Genomic DNA, 19,608 nt, shown 5'->3' with positions numbered 1-19,608 from the left:
TGCATCAGATAAAGATGCTCTAGATTTGCATCAGATAAAGAGGATCTAGATTTAATGACTACAAACTTCATGTGTATTCTTAGCCAGTGTGTTTTGCAAGAGGTAAAAACTGCCATCTCGTAAGAGCAACATAAATCTAGATCCTCCGTAGGGAATTTAGACCTGTGTTGGAATTGTCTAGGTGATAATTAGAAGGCTGAAATGTGATCCAGGTGGGGAGGGTGGAAATCAGGAGCTTGGATTAGTAACCATAGGTGATAAAACTCCTGATTTCCACCCTCCCCACCTGGATCACATTTCAGCCTTCTAATTATCACCTAGACAATTCCAACACAGGTCTAAATTCCCTACGGAGGATCTAGATTTATGTTGCTCTTACGAGATGGCAGTTTTTACCTCTTGCAAAACACACTGGCTAAGAATACACATGAAGTTTGTAGTCATTAAATCTAGATCCTCTTTATCTGATGCAAATCTAGAGCATCTTTATCTGATGCAAAATTTTCTAACAATCTGATGCATTTTTTTACAGGTATTCTAATATTTGGTCATCAGCTGCTCCTTAATGCTCCAAAGAATACTTCAGAATCATCAATAGTACCTCAAAAGTAATCAACTGTAACCAGAGTGTACAGAGGATTTGAAATTGGAAGCGATCACTATTTAGTCTTGAGCAGGATAAAATTGAATTTCATATTGAAAAGAATAACATGTAAGAAAGTTTTAAAGCAAATAAAAGTTGAGCTGCTCTCAGATGTGAACTGTAGACTAAAATACAGAAATATTATTGAAAAGAAAATGAAAGAGTTTGAGAACAGGAATCAAACCTTGGAGATTCAGTGGCAAACTCTGAAGGAAACATTGATTGATTCTGCCAGAGAGGCATGTGGTGAGGTTGTGTGCAAGGATAAAAAAATCAGAACTCCCTGGTGGACACAGGAAGTTAAAGAGGCAGTGAAGGAAAAGAAGAAAGCATATCAAAAGTTCCTGGCAAATAAGTCAGCTTGTGCTCTTAGAGAATATAGAGACAAATGTAAGAAAGCTAAACAGTGTGTAAAACTAGCTAAACAAAAGTCATGGGAGGACTTTGGCAAGAATATAGAAAATAAATATCAAGAAGGTGGCAAAATATTCTGGAGGTTGTTGAAGAAGCTTAGGAATGGAGGAAAGAGTGCTGTAAAAGGAATTAGAGATGATAAAGGTGAAATGAAAACAGGAGAAAAAGATATCCTTGAAGTATGGAGTAATTACTTTGAAAAACTGCTAAATGAAACAAGCAGTGATGACAGCACAGTGATAAAAAACACTGACCAGGCATGCAGTCAGGAATACATATCCATACTTGAAGTAGAAAAAGCCATCAAAGGCTTGAAATGTGGAAAGGCAGCAGGAGTAGATGATATTCGACCAGAAATGCTGAAGTATGGTGGTATAAGAGTCTTACAGTGGCTGCACTGCATAGTTCAGAAAGCCTGGACAGAGGGACGAATTCCCGATGATTGGAGTAGAGCTCTCATAGTACCCATATATAAAAAGGGAAATAAAACTGAATGTGAGAATTACAGAGGTATTTCCCTACTGAGTGTTCCTGGCAAGATCTATGCAAGTATACTTGAGAAACGGTTGAGAAGAATTGTGGAAGAAAAGCTTGGTGAAGAACAAGCTGGATTCAGACCAAATAGAGGCTGTCAGGATCAGATCTTCACTTTACGACAAATAGTCGAGAAAGCATGGGAATATAACAAAGATCTGTATTTAAGTTTTGTCAATTTGGAAAAGGCATATGACAAGGTGCCAAGAGAGAAGCTATTCAATACGCTGCAGTTATATGGTGTCAATGGGGCATTATATCAAGCAATACTTAGTCTTTATTTGAGTTGTGAGTAAGCAGTTAGAATTGAAGGAAGTACAGGAAGATGGTTTAATGTTAAATCTGGTGTGAGACAAGGATGTACATTATCCCCTCTGTTATTCATTATCTATATGGATCACATTATGAAGGAATGTGGTATTAAACCTGATATCAAAATTGGAGATGTTAATGTCAGCTCTTTGCTTTATGCGGATGATGTTATACTTCTAAATAAATCCGCTACAAATCTGCAAGATTCTCTGACTAAATTGAATAGCTGTTGTAATAGATATGGTATGAAGGTCAGCAATAAAAAGACAATGAAAATAGGCAGAATCATTGAAAATGTCAACTGTGTTGTGAATGGAGAATCTGTGGAACAAGTAAAACATTTCAGCTACTTGGGCACAATTTTTACTGAAGATGGTAAACTAAATATAGAAATAGACAACAGAATCAGCAAAGCTGGTATCGTGGGAAGTCAATTGAATAAATTCATATGGAATAAGAAAGAAATTAGTCGGAACACTAAATTAGCTGTATACAAGACTGTGTTCAAACCAATTTTAACTTATGGATCTGAGAGCTGGGTCAGAAGTAAAACACTTGACCAAAGACTAGAGACCGCAGATATGAGAGTCCTGAGAAAGATTAGAGGCGTGAACAGATGGCATCAATGGCAATATCATATTAAAAATGAGAATATTAGGAAAGAACTTGACATTGTTAGCAGAGCTAATCTCAGATGGTATGGTCACTTAAATAGAATGGGAGAGGAAAGATTAGCAAAACAAGTGTTCTCTGCCAGGTTGGCAGGAAAACGACCCAGAGGAAGACCAAGATATAGGTGGATTGATACGGTACAAAGTGCCTTAGACGATAGAAATATAAGATCTGATAATGTTGGAGTCTTGACAAGTAACAGACTGATTTGGAGGAAAATTGTAGATAGGAAGTTAGTAATGATGTGATTTTTTCATGTAGTACTGTCATATCCTGTACACCCCTTGAGGGTACATGGCAGGAATTTGATGATGATGATGAAGTAATCAACTATTGATGCATTAGTGAATTGAGAGTAGGACCAGTGAGGAGGGCACCCAGTCTCCTGCAAATAATTATTTATGTAGAGGAGACATACAGTATATTTTAACAAACACTGTACTTTTAGAGATCAGGAAAAATAAAAATAAAATGAATGTACTAAAAATACTAATCCTGAATATACTGCACATCAAATGATGTGCAGCATATTCAGGATTAGTATTTTTAGCACCTCTGTAGCAGAACTGTAAGAATGATGGTATGTTGTGCCCTTCAGTTGGAAAAGGCCTAAGTTCGATTCTCATCATGAGAGGAATCTTTATATAGATTGTTCAACTGAAGGTGAGTTAGCCAATCTCATACAGAGGTAGCAGGGTTTTCCCCTTCTAGAAACTCAAGTTTTTGTTTATTCAGCATACAGACAAAAATACCAGTAGTGCTGGTGGGCAGTAGATGGCACTGTGTGTTAATTATGATGGTAGTAGCACTCTATGTAGTAGGCAGATTAAATGATGGAGATAGAGTTGTAGATTAGAGCGTCCTCCCTTGACTAGTCCTTGCAGGTGTCGCATAATAATAATGTGAACCTTGATGGTTTCAATACTACTCAGATCCTCACCATCCAATCACAATCTGGCAGAGTATATGGAAGAAGGATCATGCACCAGAGCTGGTCAACAACATGATGTATTTTCAGGTTTCATGGCCACTACACAGTACATCTGAGGATACTGCTGTGCCCATGTTTTCTTTCTCATAGTGGTATTTTTAGAAAGGAGATGACAACCCAGATGATGTATCTAAAATATTTAATAATTATATACCTTTTTAATCACCTGTGTCCTAAACATATGATTAAGCCAAAACAGGAGTGCTACCCTGAATCAGCTATGATCAGACCTCCCATCGGCTATAGGTGTTCTAATTTTATGAAGGTGGTCTTATATGCTAGCAATCAGTAGATCAGACTAATGGGGGTTAGTACTGTTTACATGAGTCCTGATTTGCTCTACAATGCAATACCAGGCATGCTGTTCCTGGTTCTCTGATCCTGAGAGAACCAGGAACACATTATTATCCCTCTTATATTTGTGAAAGAGAAACTTATGGTAGGGGTAGTGTGATGGTTTGGGGGAGGCATCTCATTGGGTGGATGCACCGACCTGTGCTTCCTAGCAGAACCATGAATGCTGCAACTTATAGAGATGAGATCATGGAACCCTCATATGTGGGTGCAATAGTAGACATTTATCCTACAAGATAATGCTCATTCTCATCAAGTGAAGCTCATGGACCAATATCTTCCAGAAGAAATTATTGTACATATGGACTGCCCAGTGAAGGTCTCCTGACCTTAATCCTACTAAGCATGTGTGAGATGCTCTGAGAAGATATGTTGCTGTTGAGGGACTTAGGAGAGCCTTGCAGGAACAATGATTGTTATTCTTGTAGATATGTTAATGATTGTTATTACGAGGTGAGCTCCTGGACACCATTATAAATGGTATGAAACATCGTTTGAGGGATGGCCACATTCCTTATTGAGACACTATCTCATTTGAGATAAATGAAAACAATCTATCCATTGTTACTGAATGAAACTATTTATTTACAGTTTCTATGGGTATTTCTTTTTGCATCTCATATAATTGCTTTTCACTAAATTGCTTAAAAATTCATCATGTAATTTTTGAGTTATGAATTTTCTGTTTCCTCAATTTATGGAAACCACAGTGACTACAATAAATCTGATAGTATTTGAAAACTAAAATGGAACCAATATATGTACTTTGATATTAAAATAAATAATTTTTTCATTTGGAATTTTTAAAGTAGATTTGTTTTCTGATAAGGACTTTCCACAGTAACTGCTGTCAGCTTTTTTTGTATTAAAATTTGTTTACTGACAATTTGATTCATGTGTGATGTTACACCAGAAGGCATGGTACTATCGTACACATGGTAACATCATAGAGTGGACAGAAATGGAGAGGGTTTTATAACAACAGAATCACAGATTCTGTTGTTAAAAAGCTACCTTACTGAATTCAGAAAAATAAATAAGTATGGATGACTTCAGAGTTTCCTAGAACTATTTCAACCTCAATAAATTTGGATGTATTAAGTTTCTGGGAACTTTTCTCAACACAACATAAGGCACTCAATTATATTCATTAAAGCAGAGGTTTGCAACCTTTTCACTAAAAAGGGCACCCCAAATGGCTGGCTTATGACAAAGGGTACTTTCCTTAATTTTGCTGGAGGAGAAAATTGCAAGCTTAAAGTACATATTTATTTCAGATGAATTTATGAATACAAAATCCCTTGCAATCTCAAATTCATTAAATCAGTAAGAAATCCAAGATCAAGTAACCATATTTTGTCTTTTAACTGTAAGCAAGATTCATTCCTCGACATCAGAAACTCCTTCACTAAATTAATAAATTTAAAAACCGAGTATTTTTCCTCTACTAAGCCATTGCACTTCTGTATGAGTAAGAAGATCATCATCCATATCCTCTTCTTGTAAAAGTAATTTAAATAATCAGTGTTGCATTGATGCAGCTCTTATCGAATTTATAATTTTCATCACTATTTGCATTACATGTTGAAAAGGTATTACTTTTGCACATAACATTTCTTGGTGGATAATGCAATGATATGATGTAAATTTTGGGAATGAACGGTCTTGTTTACATAATGCGATGAATCCATGTTTTGTTCTTTTCATTGCCGGATTCCTGTCAGTTGTAATTGCAGTCAACTCTTGCATTGCAAAACAAGCATACACATTTTACATCATATCAGTCAACCAATCTCGCAGAATATTTATCCTAACCATTACACCACACAGGTAATAATAATAATAATATTATTATTATTACGTGACACATCCAGGGAGTCCAAAGACTCAACTCTGTCTCCACCACTCAATTCACCAGATACAACGAACCGCAGCTACCATCATCTACACACCAATGCCATCTACCCTAGTATTGTTGGAGACAATCACAAACATTCATGCCCACGGCAGGATTTGAACCCACAGCCTTTTGGCTGGAGAGCATATATGCTAACCGCTCGGCCAACCAGGCCATCAAAAAGACATGCCGCACTCTGGAACCTTTATTCTAATTCAAAGCTCCGGCGTAGGTTTTACAAACATCAGTGCTTAAATGGGACTCGAACTTGCAGCGTGCATGTTGTAATGGGAAGTCAGAAGGCCATTGTTGAGCCTCAACCAACCTCGCAGAATATTTATCCTAACCATTTGATCTCTTGCCAAGGCAATTGGCCGTAACTTTTGCCCTACACCAGTGGTTCTCAAACTGTGGGGCACGAGTAGCTTGAAAGGGGGGATGCAGCATACTTTCTTACAGATCAAAATTAAAACTGCCCTAAATCAGTTTTTAAAATAACAACAAATAAAAATACAGAAAGAAAAACTTTTGATGATACAGGCTTTCTTGGCAAGGAATTCCCAACTTTGAGCCAAAAAGCATTGAAGATCCTTATTCCTTTTGCAACAACTTATTTATAAAGAAAGGCTTTTCTGCTTTGGCAGCTATGAAGTCAAAGTATCGTTCAAGACAAAAATTGCTACAGAACTTAGAATGGCCATTTCTGATATTACACCATGTTTTGATAAACTTTGTTCTCAAAAGCAGGCCCATCCATCACATTAGACGTTGACATTTAAATGTTTGATTATTTTTACAGAGAAAAATTATATACCGTATTTTTCTATAGATAACACACACCCCCAACATTTTCATCACTCTTTTTGATGTATAGATAATGCACATGCACCAACTAGCAGTAGAGTTAGGAAGTACAGACAGAGGACAGAGGAATTCTTTAAAACACGTGCATTGCTAGTAATCATTCTCTTGTAACTAGTTGCATTGTTATTAGATCTAAATTACCCATAGAAGACAGAAGTACTTCCCGGAGAAAATCCTACACGGTGCAGTTCAAGCTTGAAGTGGTACAATTAGCAAAGGAAAAAGGGAATCGTGAAGCTGGTAAATTGTTCTGTATTGGAGAAAGTAGTGTTCATGAGAGGTTAAGAAGGTGCTTGTGGTCAACCATAGAAAAAAAAACTGTTTGATTGCATTGTTAGTGAAAGAGCTAAAGGTATGAGAATATCTTCTGTCCATGTGTTGCAGGAATCGAAAAGAATTGCGCAAAACGATAATATAAAGGATTTCAAGGCCTACCAATTTTGGGTTTTTGGATTTATGAAGAGAAACTTCGTAAATTCACGAATCCAACGCTAACAAAATCTTTGTTAGTGTTGAATTTGTGTAGGGCATACACGACAGCAGAAGTTAAAACAAATTGTAAGTATTCCAAATTGGTTGTCATTCCAGGTGGTTTAACAAAAAAACTCCAACCCCTTGATCTTGCAGTAAATAAATCATTCAAAGACAATTTGCGGGATAAGTAGGAAGACTGCATGATGAATGGCATCCATGAATATAACAAAACAAGGTAGATGAAAAGAATGCCATATAAAGATATAGTTACATGAACTGTAGAAAGTTGGGCTGCTGTAATTTATCATGTAAGGAGCATTATCATGTTTTTCTTGATGTAATATTTGAATTACCCAGTGGCCACATTTCCCAATTCTAACTAGTAATGAAGCACGGTTAGTGAAACTTAACCAACAAGGGAGCAGGGACAGCATTGCAGGTGGTTTAACAAAAAACTCCAACCCCTTGATCTTGCAGTAAATAAATCATTCAAAGACAATGTGCAGGATAAGTAGGAAGACTGGATGATGGATGGCATCCATAAATATAACAAAACAAGGTAGATGAAAAGAATGTCATATAAAGATATAGTTATGTGAATTGTAGAAAGTTGGGCTGCTGTAAGTGAAAACTGTGTTAGAAATGGTTTCATTAAAGTAAAAGGGAATGCAGTGGTGTCTGGTGACAATGATTATGAAGCTGAAGAAATACCAAACGAAATTTTTAACGCAATTGATTCTTTCAATATTGAGTCTGATGAAGAATTTTTTGGATTTGAATAGCGTAATGTTCAATAAATATTAAGTAATACTTCTACCTTAGTTTTTTTATTACATTTGATTTACCTCTCATGCCTTTCAAGTGTATACCGCGCATGTTCATTTTTAACGAATTTAGACTTTTTAGATAACGTATAGATAGCGTGCGCGTTATCTATCGAAAAATACGGTACTTGTTAGTTAAATATTGTTTCATTTCAGTACATATTTTGGTTAATTGCAAGTGTTAAAACTAATTTTTATTGTTGGCCTACTATTGTGATACTTTAATTATTTTATGTCAAAAACTGTTAAATAGTATGTAGAAAACACAAAATAAACAATAAAACGTCAAATTTAGTATGACTTCTATTTAGATAAATAAAACTGCAGGGGGGGGGCACTGGCAGTGTTTTTCTCTTGTCAGGTGGGGGCTCAGAGATAAAAAGTTTGAGAACCACTGCCCTATACTATTCCCACTTCTATCATATCTAGATGGCTCAACTGCAACATCACCCATAGAAAAAGCTAACTTCCTGGCTTCACACTTTGGTTCCAATGCACACATAACTGACAATGGCAAATGCTCTCCAGTCATTCTAACTGCCCAACATACAATGCCTTCCCCCCACCCCGTATCCTTTTGCCAAAAAGATACAAACCTGCTGTCTAAATTAGACTCAAAAAAGCCTCCTGGCCATGACAGCATTCCTCCAATTTTCCTGAAGGTCTGTGCACCAGAACTGACTCCTATCCTATGCCATTTGTACACACTCTCTTACTCCACTAGTATATATCCCAAAGCCTGGAAACTGGCCTATATTCAACCCATTCCTAAAAAGGGTGAGAATTCACTGCATCTAACTACCGCCCTATCTCATTCACTTCAGTCCTATCTAAAGTAATGGAGAAAACCATCAACTCTCAACTCCTAATCTGCCTTGAAGGTACAAGGCTATTAAGCAACCACCAGCATGGATTCCATCAAAGCCGTTCAACAGGAGATCTACTCTCATACATCATCCATCGCTGGACAAATGCCATGGAGAAATTCAATGAATCCCAAGTAGTTGCACTTGATATCTCTAAAGCCTTTGACTGAGTCTGACACAAAGGCTTACTAAGCAAACTCCCATCATTTGGACTGCCACAGGCCTTCTGCAGATGGATTGCTAGCTTCCTGTCTGGACACACACTATGTGTGATGGCAGATGGCTCCCTATCCTCTCACCATCCAACTAATGCTGGGGTCCCACAAGGTTCAGTTCTCTCACCGACCCTCTTCCTTCTATATGTCAATGACCTACTTCAGTTAACCTGTAACCCAATACATAGCTTTGCAGATGACAGCACATTACACTCCTTTCATTTGACAAACCCTACTCTACACAACTCACTTCAACCCACAGAACATTAACCACCACTGCCCTTAATTCCGACCTCCAAGCCATCCTCCAATGGGGCTCAAATAACTCATCAACTTCAACGCTAGTAAAACACAGTTCTGTCTTATTTCTCACAAAAAATAACCATTTCCCCCCAGCATTGTTTTCGATAACACTCAAATTCCCAGACAAGATGAGATTTCTCTTCTCGGAATTACCCTGACATCAAGCCTCTCCTGGCATAAACACATCACTACCATTGCATCCTCAGCTTCCAAAAAACTAGGTTCTCTTTCGCTCAAGATGCTACTTCACCTCTAAACAGCTGTTAACATTATACAAATCACAAATCTGCCCAGCTATCGAATACTGCTTTCACATTTGGAGTGGGGGCTCCTAAAAGCTCCCTCAAAACGCTTGACTCAATACAGAGGAGAGCAATTAGACTGCTAAATGACCCTTATTTTTAGAGGGACCTGTGGCATGGTATAATTATTAAAAACAACACGTAAGTCCACAGTAATAACTTTAATTAATAAATAAGGTAGATATTTCGTACTAAAAATAATAGTACATCCTCAGTGTTACAAACAGATAGGAATATTCGGTGGATCACCTATTAAAAAAATACAATGTTGTCGCGAGCTAGGAAATAAAAGAAATTAATAAAGAGACGTTCATATTTGAACCTGCATCTATGAAGTAGAATAGCTTTATCCCACTGTATATCATGGGTAGTGGTAATACTGTGTTGTGCTAGACCAGATTTCTGAGGTTTGTTGTAATCAACATAATAGTGATGTTCTTTAATTTTTTTTTTCCACAGAACAGCCAGTTTGTCCAAAATAAGAAACATCGCATTCACAAGGAATTTTGTAAACGCCAGCCAAAGACAGAGATGACAGTTTATCTTTTGTAGAAGGCAATAAGGAAGAAATTTTGTTGATAGGAATATAAGTGGGAATCAATTGGTACTTTTTTAAAATTCTACCTATAGGTTCTGAGATTCCTGGAATGTAGGGGATTGGAATTCTGTGAACTGTTGAAGAAACCTTAGGTATTGGAACATAAGATTCAATTATCTGTTGGATATGATTAGGCTTGTAATTATTAGATACCATTAACTTTTTAATGATGGAAAGTTCTTGTTGTAAGATTTCTGGAGAAGAGCAAACTTTATGATATTGATGGAAAAGGAAAATTCTGGTACTTTATCATTTTTGGACATCCTGTTTACTCGAACTTCTTCTGGTACCTTATCTACAAGCATCTTTCGAAAGCCCACATTTACTGGCAGATACATTCATAAAGAGTCTGCTCACCATACATCTCAAAAATTTGGCATTCTTAAATCTCTAATTAATAGGGCACATAAAGTTTGCTCTTCCAGAAATCTTACAACAAGAACTTTCCATCATTAAAAAGTTAATGGTATCTAATAATTACAACCCTAATCAAATCCAACAGATAATTGAATCTTATGTTCCAATACCTAAGGTTTCTTCAACAGTTCGCAGAGTTCCAATCCCCTACATTCTAGGAATCTCATAACCTATAGGTAGAATTTTAAAAAAGTACCAATTGATTCCCACTTATATTCCTATCAACAAAATTTCTTCCTTATTGGCCTTCTATAAAAGATAAACTGTCATCTCTGTCTTTGGCTGGCGTTTACAAAATTCCTTGTGAATGCGATGTTTCTTATTTTGGACAAACTGGCTGTTCTGTGGAAAAAAGAATTAAAGAACATCATCATCATCATCAAATTCCTGCCATGTACCCTCAAGGGGAGTACAGGATATGACAGTACTACATGAAAAAATTACATCATTACTAACTTCCTATCTACAATTTTCCTCCAAATCAGTCTGTTACTTGTCAAGACTCCAACATCATCAGATCTTATATTTCTATCGTCTAAGGCACTTTGTACCGTATCAATCCACCTATATCTTGGTCTTCCTCTGGGTCGTTTTCCTGCCAACCTGGCATAGAACACTTGTTTTGCTAATCTTTCCTCTCCCATTCTATTTAAGTGACCATACCACCTAAGATTAGCTCTGCTAACACATTCCTGGATACTGACAATGTCGAGTTCTTTCCTAATATCCTCATTTTTAATATGATATTGCCATTGATGCCATCTGTTCACGCCTCTAATCTTTCTCAGGACTCTCATATCTGCGGTCTCTAGTCTTTGGTCAAGTGTTTTACTTCTGACCCAGCTCTCAGATCCATAAGTTAAAACTGGTTTGAACACTGTCTTGTATACAGCTAATTTAGTGTTCCAAATAATTTCTTTCTTATTCCATATGAATTTATTCAATTGACTTCCCACGATACCAGCTTTGCTGATTCTGTTGTCTATTTCTATATTTAGTTTACCATCTTCAGTAAAAATTGTGCCTAAGTAGCTGAACTGTTTTACTTGTTCCACAGGTTCTCCATTCACAACACAGTTGACATTTTCAATGATTCTGCCTATTTTCATTGTCTTTGTCTTTTTATTGCTGACCTTCATATCATATCTATTACAACAACTATTCAATTTAGTCAGAGAATCTTGCAGACTTGTAGCGGATTTATTTAGAAGTATAACATCATCCGCATAAAGCAAAGAGCTGACATTAACATCTCCAATTTTGATATCAGGTTTAATACCACATTCCTTCATAATGTGATCCATATAGATAATGAATAACAGAGGGGATAATGTACATCCTTGTCTCACACCAGATTTAACATTAAACCATCTTCCTGTACTTCCTTCAATTCTAACTGCTGACTCACAACTCAAATAAAGACTAAGTATTGCTTGATATAATGCCCCATCGACACCATATAACTGCAGTGTATTGAATAGCTTCTCTCTTGGCACCTTGTCATATGCCTTTTCCAAATCGACAAAACTTAAATATAGATCTTTGTTATATTCCCATGCTTTCTCGACTATTTGTCGTAAAGTGAAGATCTGATCCTGACAGCCTCTATTTGGCCTGAATCCAGCTTGTTCTTCACCAAGCTTTTCTTCCACAATTCTTCTCAACCGTTTCTCAAGTATACTTGCATAGATCTTGCCAGGAACACTCAGTAGGGAAATACCTCTGTAATTCTCACATTCAGTTTTATTTCCCTTTTTATATATGGGTACTATGAGAGCTCTACTCCAATCATCGGGAATTCGTCCCTCTGTCCAGGCTTTCTGAACTATGCAGTGCAGCCACTGTAAGACTCTTATACCACCATACTTCAGCATTTCTGGTCGAATATCATCTACTCCTGCTGCCTTTCCACATTTCAAGCCTTTGATGGCTTTTTCTACTTCATGTATGGATATGTATTCCTGACTGCATGCCTGGTCAGTGTTTTTTATCACTGTGCTATCATCACTGCTTGTTTCATTTAGCAGTTTTTCAAAGTAATTACTCCATACTTCAAGGATATCTTTTTCTCCTGTTTTCATTTCACCTTTATCATCTCTAATTCCTTTTACAGCACTCTTTCCTCCATTCCTAAGCTTCTTCAACAACCTCCAGAATATTTTGCCACCTTCTTGATATTTATTTTCTATATTCTTGCCAAAGTCCTCCCATGACTTTTGTTTAGCTAGTTTTACACACTGTTTAGCTTTCTTACATTTGTCTCTGTATTCTGTAAGAGTAAAAGCTGACTTATTTGCCAGGAACTTTTGATATGCTTTCTTCTTTTCCTTCACTGCCTCTTTAACTTCCTGTGTCCACCAGGGAGTTCTGATTTTTTTTATCCTTGCACACAACCTCACCGCATGCCTCTCTGGCAGAATCAATCAATGTTTCCTTCAGAGTTTGCCACTGAATCTCCAAGGTTTGATTCCTGTTCTCAAACTCTTTCATTTTCTTTTCAATAATATTTCTGTATTTTAGTCTACAGTTCACATCTGAGAGCTGCTCAACTTTTATTCGCTTTAAAACTTTCTTACATGTTATTCTTTTCAATATGAAATTCAATTTTATCCTGCTCAAGACTAAAAAGTGATCACTTCCAATTTCAAATCCTCTGTACACTCTGGTGTCCTGCACCAGGGAGAAAACATCACTATCAACAATAACATAGTCAATGAGACTTTTCTTATTCCTAGCCTCTTCTCTCCAAGTGAATTTGTGCACATTTTTATGTTGGAACATGGTGTTAGTAATAACCAGTCCATGTCCTGAGCAGAAATCCAACAGATATTTGCCATTATTATTAGCTTTGCTCTTTTCTCCAAATTTTCCCAAAATATTTTTGTATGTCTCGCAGTCATTTCCTACTCTGCTATTTAGATCCCCAACAAGGACCAACTTTTCCTTTTTCATTGTGTCCGTTGCTTTTTCTAAAGCCTCAAAAAATTCTTCCACTTCTACCTTAGTAGAACCTTCTGTGGGACCATAGGCACAAATAAGTCTCATTGTCCAGTTCCCCATTCTCATATTTGCCCAGATTACTCTACTTGAGACTGACTGCCATTCAAGAAGATTAGCCTCGTATTTTGTGTTGAATACTATGGCTACTCCTTCTTTTCCTTGATTGTCATTGCCTGAATATAACATTTTGTATTTATTGCTCAGAAAGATCTCACCAGTTTTGGTCTTTTTTGTTTCAGTCACCCCTATTATGTCGATCTGGTACTTATCTAATTCCTCAGCTAGCTCCATTTCTTTGCCATTCAGGCTTCTTACGTTGATAGTACCGATCTTTAACTCTGGTGATATTGAGTTGGGGTTTGTTTTCAGATTTGTTCCAGTAGCTGACTTTTCGCTGTTCGCCCTGGTTCCCTGGCGAAAACAACGGGGGCCTTGTTTTGTCATGTTGTACCATCATTTTTTATTTTGGTTTAACCAATAAGAATACAATTTGGTCGGCTAAATCCCAAATTGCCAGCCCATCCTCGTTCGTTCAGTATCAAAGTAGATACCCAACAGGGTGCACCACGAGAAGGTGAGGATTGGACATTAGGTCAGAAGCCCTGGTCGGTTCTCCGCATTCCTTTAAAGGCTATGTGGAGGTCTCCTCTCAGTTATACAGCTTTGACCCTTAAGCACCCCACTTTTTCAATTAAAGAACATCGATATTATATTGATTACAACAAACCTCAGAAGTCTGGTCTAGCACAACACAGTATTACCACTACCCATAATATCCAGTGGGATAAAGCTATTCTACTTCATAGATGCAGGTTCAAATATGAACACCTCTTTAAAGAAAGTTGTGAAGCTTTTTTACACCGACTGAATTTAAATCGAAATGATTGCCTCTCTCTCTCGAAGACTTTTATTTTATGTAATCATTAAAAACTAATTATCTTAAATATTAATTATTTATTAATTTCTTTTTCATTTCCTAGCTCGTGACAACATTGTATTTTTTTAATAGGTGATCCACCGAATATTCGTTACTTGTATTCTATTCCTATCTATTGTAACACTGAAGATGTACTATTATTTTTAGTACGAAATATCTACCTTATTTATTAATTAAAGTTATTACTGTGGACTTGCATGTTGTTTTTAATAATGATAAATGACCCATCTCTCACCAACTCGCTCCCCTCACTTTCACATAAACACTTGGTCTCTGCAATCTGTATATCTCTCACCAACTCACTCCCCCTCACTTTCACATAGATGCTTGGTCTCTGCAATCTGTATATTCTATAAATATTTCAATGGGAAATGTTCATCTGAAACAACATCAATAATTCCCCCACTCTGTACTAAGCCCATTGGAACATGTACAGCTGCAGCCCAACATCGTTTCACAGTATGCCTTGAAACCAACAGAACAAGTTTCTTTTCCTTCTCTTTCATCCCTGGTACTGTGCAACAGTCTTCCCCCTGACGTATTTCCCAAGGAATACAACATACAGGCTTTTAAATCAAAAGTAAACAAGTTTCTCCTTTCCTAACCCACCACCCATATATGGTACTAACATACTATAGGTTGACCAGCCAACCTCTCATATATGGGCCCAACATAAAAAATAAATAAATAAGCACTTGAATAAAGGATATTCATGAAGCATGAAGATACTTCGAGCACAAACTGTCTGCTTACCCTTCACTATAGGATTAAATAAAAATAATTTCTTGGCAAGTATAATTCACTTTGTAATGAACTGAAAACACTTCTTTCAAAAACTCGATATTTTTGTCAGAGTCCCTTTTGTTGAAATGAACAACTATGAGAAATCTAAATTCATAATTTAGAGCTCCCCCCCCACACACACACACAAAGTCTCAAGACCTATAACAACGCTGCTGTATGATCAAAACTTGACTCAGATTCCATATATAAAGTCTAAATACCACAGCTGCTCAGGAATATGATCAGAACATTTATGTATGTGTATTTATTTATTTATTTATTTTTAATCAGTAAACTTTAAATGCTGATCTACCTTAAGTGGGTCCATTTGTTATAAACTAACTGTTTATGGCCCTAGGAATTCACTCTTTCCTTCTATTATGTAATTAGTAATACTGATTAATATTTATAGACCATTTGACATGTATGAGGGTGTGCTTTGCAAAACCACTGCCACAATTTCTCCATTGCATGCAAGGGATAAATTGTGCAGTGGTTTTGAGGAAATGTGGTGTGAGGTAAAGGTGAACAGGAACAGGATGAATATTTAGTTGGATGCTACTATAGTTCTCTTCACTGCATGTGTTGAAGGAATGTTCCAGGGAGATAACAGCTTTGATGTACCAGTTTAATATGCCTTACACTTGGCCAAGTTCCAAAGGAGAAGAAAGATGGCAAACTATTTGGCTTCGTAAGTCATATCACCTAAGACTAAGGGTTTCAAATTATAGGCCAATCTGTGTCTGCAAGTTGTTACTCAATTCTGAATCTTAACGATGATTAAGATTCAGAATAGTAATATGGGATTGGACAACAGTGTTCTGGATTGGAGACTGGCTGTCTGATAGGCATCAGCAAGATGTGGTATGGGAGAGCAATATTCCAGAAGAGGAAAGTCACTAATGGTGTGCCAAGGATCTATTTTGGGGGCCACTGAAATTTAGTTAATACTGGAAAAGGTTTGAATGGTGATATGTAATTGTTTGCACATAATGCAAAGTCGAGAAGAACTATATCCTCTTGTAGACTAGGTGAATAGGCAAGTGAGTGGAGTTACTAGTTCAATGTTGCAAAATACTTCCCGAATTTTTAAACCTTACAAAGATGGGATGTAGAGTATACAATATAGAATTGGTAAGGATGTCCTAGAACAGGGTTCCCAACCTTTTTGTTTCCTAGAGCACATTCTAAAATACCGGTAGGGCGACGGGCACCATCTATTTTTTCAAGCAAATTTTTTGAATTATTTTGTTAAATGAATACATACAAAGTTTACATTATAATCAAATGTTTTATTACTTAAAAGTTTACATTATATAAAAATTTAAATATATATATGTAAGTTAGTGTGATCTTTGGCATTACATTTTATTGGCCAGTGCTTCATAATTAGGAGAATATGATGATATTCCAGTTCTTAAACTGGAATGAACAACTTCGAATGCACGTCTACTTTACATTGTATGCGTTTAATACTCGTCATGTGTCATTAACGCATGCATCATATAGCATGCCATGAATTGTTGTGTGATTACTTCAAACTATACGGCACACGGTTGAAGTGGCAGGCACACACAAATTGGTCGACGGGCGCCATGGTGCCCGTAGGCATAGGGTTGGGAACGCCTGTCCTAGAACATACATGGAGATAAGGACCTAACATTTAGGGGATGATAATGTGTGAGGACAACAACACATCACAGTAGAATAACTTATAAAATTTTCACTCTAGTAACAACAGCATCTCAGTATGAATTTTAAATTAAACAGGCAAAATGCACGAGCCACACACAAATAACATAGTATGGGCTAAAACATATTAAGGTTCTAACATAATTTTAAAATGAGGTATATTATTTTTTTTAAAATTAATATTTAATTTAAAATTCATACTGAGGGTGATTGTGATACTAGAGCAAAAATTATATAAGCTATTCTGTTATTATTTATTTGGTTTTATTGTATAAGGCCTTGATCATTTACTGTGCACATATTTGATTACCTAATTTTCATAAGGATAAAGCCATATTGGAAAGGGTTCCAGAAACAGACTAAGATGGTTTTTGAAATGTTGAACATGAGAAAAGAGTGAAGAAATACGCAATTTGCAGTGTCCAGTGTATGGGAGAAAGGGGGGGGGGGGCATGACTGAAAAATAGAACTTGATAAGATGTTATTACCAGATTAATGTGGAAGAGGTTTCTTAGAGTTGGGGGGAAAGGTGAAGACAGGAGAGAGAACAAGAGGTCATCCCTGAAAGCTGTATAAGGAGAATGAGCAGGTGAAGTTAGGAGTAGGTTTTTTGCATGGATATTAGCAGATGATTAGAATGTACTACTTGAGAATGTGGTAAGTGCAGGTATGGTGAATGCATTAAGGCACACACTAATGAACTAAGTGTGCAACTGCACGACCTACCATGTATCCTGATTCTTTAGAGGTCTAAAGATAATGATCTTTTAAAAGCAAAAAAAAAAAAAAAAACAATCTTTTAAAACATTATACAGCATGCCATATCATAGTTCATGATCATCCACTATCAACAAAAACTGTTCACAAATAATTAAAAAAAGTTACCTCTTCCCCATCAAGTTTAACAGTATACTCATGTTTACAAACTTGCTAAACAGATGAAAAAGCACATCACCCCATAACACAGGCTAACTCCCTTTTATATAAAAATGCTTTCATGTTAAAGTAATGTAAAAAAACCTCATGCTTTAAAATTCTTACAAAGCTTGCATCTGTTTAATGTACCATTTGATCTCATTAAAGGCATCTATCTTCCCCTCCACCCCATCCAATATTTTTCATTTATGCTGGTAGATAAAGAAAAAAAAAGAAAAGAAAAAAAATTACATAAAGAAAAAAAAATAATATATATATATGTTCAATAATTTTGATAACTTAAACCCCAAGATAATTAAGAATAAAAGTTTAATACAGATACAACTAGTTTCGTTGGTAAGCCAACTTCGTCAGGTATCAAAGTACAAAGATATATACAAAAAAAGACCGACAGAAACATTATACACTAAAGCTATCAAAAAAACTACAGTTAAGTTCAAATTGGAGTCGACACTTCAGTTCTAGCTACATTTATACACGTAAGTGTGATCTCGCGAGAACACCAGCACTGAACAGCAGAGCTATGCGAGTCTGGCAAATTGTAAAGTGGATAGAATCAAGGGCGATTTCTTTTGACTCCAGGATATGTCTTTCAAATTCATCGTAACATTTGTGAATATTAGAAGTTTGATTCCAGTCTATTTGGTGTTGGCGGTCTTCATCAGAGTTTACAGAGAACAAGACGTGGCTGGAGAAGGCACTGGCTCGGATTCTATTATAAGAGATGTCTCTTTTGTGCTCTTCAAGACGGAGAAAGATTGATTTTTCAGTTATGTATATATATACACACACACACACAAGCAAGCAATCATTCTTTTCTTTCTCCCAAGACCACTTGTCCATATTTTGCAGCCTGGTTAACCAAGTGCTTAGTATATCCACTCTAGATCTAACAGTCTGTGGTCTCAAATCCCATTATGAGACCAATGCTTATTTAGAGGCTTGAAATGGCTTGATAAAATTCCACATTTGGTGGCTAGAGCATGATTTCTGGATTATATAAACAAACAAAATTATAGTTTGCTAAATTTCCTTCAATTAAACAAAAACCAGAATGGGTTAATACCTTAAATGATTTCTAATACAGCACCATGTGACTATACCTTCACTTAACCAATCCTTCAATTATCTGACTAGTAAATGGTCAGATAATCAAAATATTACCAGATAAAATTAACATTTGTGCCAAGCTGTGCCTCACAGATATTGTGCATTACGTGAGAGCTTACTTGACTGTATAATATTTGTCCCTTAACAATGAGCAAGTATTTTTATTTATTTTTTTTAAAACAAATTCTCTTATATACAGGGCAGCCATAATTAAGGAGGTGTTCAGAGCCCTGTAGCAAAAAATGTATTGGATGAAATTCAAGCAAACTTGGATTACCTCATGTTCCAGAGTAAGTACACTCTGGAACATGAGGTTATTTTACAGAAGATAAAAAAATAGTACAAAATTCTGCCACCAGGGGGGGGACATTTGCCACTATAAGTGTGTGGTTTGGGATTAATTAAACAGCAGTGGCTAGAAGAGACACAACAAATCAATTTGTGTTTGTATAACTTAGATGCGGTTCAAT

The 19,608-nt window shown here is 36.4% G+C and overlaps 1 protein-coding gene across 3 annotated transcripts in view; it reads right to left on the bottom strand.

Moving 5' to 3' along the window:
* LOC150100854 (uncharacterized) overlaps positions 1–19,608 on the bottom strand; it is a 103,670-nt gene that overhangs the window by 13,213 nt on the left and 70,849 nt on the right. The gene's annotated exons all lie outside the window — the stretch shown is intronic.

This window comes from Typopeltis vanoorti, chromosome 12 (genome assembly GCF_054136105.1).
Source record: "Typopeltis vanoorti isolate ZY-2024b chromosome 12, IOZ_Tvanoo_1.0, whole genome shotgun sequence".
Classification (NCBI taxonomy): Eukaryota; Metazoa; Arthropoda; class Arachnida; order Uropygi; family Thelyphonidae; genus Typopeltis; species Typopeltis vanoorti.
This window is presented reverse-complemented; position numbering and strand designations above follow the sequence as displayed.